This window comes from Bombina bombina, chromosome 4 (genome assembly GCF_027579735.1).
Source record: "Bombina bombina isolate aBomBom1 chromosome 4, aBomBom1.pri, whole genome shotgun sequence".
Taxonomy (NCBI): Eukaryota; Metazoa; Chordata; class Amphibia; order Anura; family Bombinatoridae; genus Bombina; species Bombina bombina.
The window spans coordinates 1,012,785,520-1,012,787,672 of record NC_069502.1 but is presented as its reverse complement, the minus strand read 5'-3'; positions in this window follow the sequence as shown (position 1 = coordinate 1,012,787,672).

Genomic DNA, 2,153 nt, shown 5'->3' with positions numbered 1-2,153 from the left:
TACATGTAAAATCTAATACAGATACCCACTATTCAGAATCATGTGTAACAGCATACAGAACATGCATATATTGCAGTCTCTTTCCCAGGCAATTGACTGTTGCAGGAAACAGTATGAGCTTGCAATTTTTCTTACCTCAAGCAGCATATTGAGGCCTATGTATCAAAGGTCTTGCGGACCTGATCCGACAGTGCGGATCAGGTCCGGAAGACCTCGCTGAATGCGGAGCGCAATATCTTGTGAGCTGCTGGTGCAACGCCGCCCCCTGCAGACTCGCGGCCACCAGCAGGAAGGTGTCAATCAACCCGATCGTACTCGATCGGGTTGAATTGTGGCGATTCCTGTCCGCCTGCTCAGAGCAGGAGGACAGGGTTATGGAGCCCACGCTCTTTTGACCGCTGCTTCATAACTGCTGTTTCTGGCGAGTCTAAAGACTCACCAGAAACACGGGCCCACAAGATCCATACAGAGCTTGATAAATGGGCCTCATTGTCTAGAATTGTTATTCAAAACCACATGTACATTTTTCAGTCATATAAATCCATATCTTATTATCGGCCAAAAGGTCTTCAATACATGATGATCAATTCATGTTCATAGGTTCAATTAGTAGATAATGCAGCAGTAAAGGATATTGAGAGGCCTACACATGATCAATCGCCAATGTACTGGTATTTTCAAGAATTGGCTTCTAATTCTATGGGGCCGATTTACTAAGCAGCAGATGCTCGCTGGAAACAGGAGTTAAGAAGCAGCAGTCTTAAGACCGCTGCTTCTTAACTCATCCGCCACCTCTGAGGTGGCGGACTGCAATCATCCCTATCAGATGTGATTGGGATGATCGACATCCCCTGCTAGCGGCCGCTTCACATTGCACAAGCATTTCACCAGAAATACTTGTGCAATGTTAAATGCCGACAGTGTATGCTGTCGGCATTTAGCGATGCAAGGGGGGGACATGATTCGCTACAGCAAATCATGTCCGCCTGGGGTATGATAAATCTACCCCCAAGTGTTAACCTCCTGTCTAGACAGTCTGCACATACATGTATGCAGTGCCCTCCCCCTGACCTAGCATTGCAGTTACATTTCTGTTAAGCACATGGTTACAGAAGAAACTAATTTTTGTTCGACAAAGCAAGCAACTAGTTTCTACTGTATTGACTAACTTTAGATAAAATACATTTTAAAAAGCATATTCTGCTTTGTTTCTGGCTTGAATAATCATGTTTACTTCATACCGCTTCTTATTATCCCCATGCAAGATATAGGGAAGGTTATTGTACCCAAATATATTTTTAAAGCTTGTGATCATTGTATGGTTTTGATCCTAATACATTAGAGGATGTAATTTTAAGATTATTGACCCTAGACTACTGTGTGTTTCATCACTACAAAGGGGTTAAACACAAAGTAGTAATACCACTCGGGGGCCTGCACAGTACTACTGGTCCAGAGCAACAAGCACCACTGATCCAATAAGCAGCGCTAGTTCCACATCTGAATCGTTCAAATAGATGAGGGGCATTTTCCTCTCAGGACCAGCAGTGCTCTGTGGGGGTTAAACACACAGCAGTGTAGGGTTGATAGCCTTAAAAGATAGCCTTAAAATGACATTCTGTAAAGGATTAGAGCATGTCGTTTCTTTACTTTAGTGGCACTTTAATCTCACAAAGGAAATTTGCTGGATGTTAAATCAATTAGCTTGCATAGTTAACATTACCAAGTTTTCCATTTAGATGAGAATAGACCCCCACAAGAATCCCTTGAAAATACCAAAAAAGGGGCTATTTTTTATATAGTTTTTGGGTTCCATTTATCAAGCTGTGGGTGCAGCATTGGAGCTCTTGTAGGACAGCTGCACATAAGTGAGCCTGCAGCAAATAGTTAAAAAGCAGCGGTCTTAAGACTGTAGTTTCATAACCTTTCCTCTGAACGGGCCCTTTAAAAATCATTCAAGGCTAATATGACTAGGGTGATTGACAGTCCCAAAAATTAGTGTTTGGTTGTGCATGAGCAGGGGATGATGTTGCGCGAGCAGTTACTCATGTAATGATAAATGATTGCCATATTCATGGGCAAACATGCCCCTTAGTTTGGAACCTTGCCCACATGTGCAATGATTTGTGGAGCAGAGCCCTCTGGGTATTAGC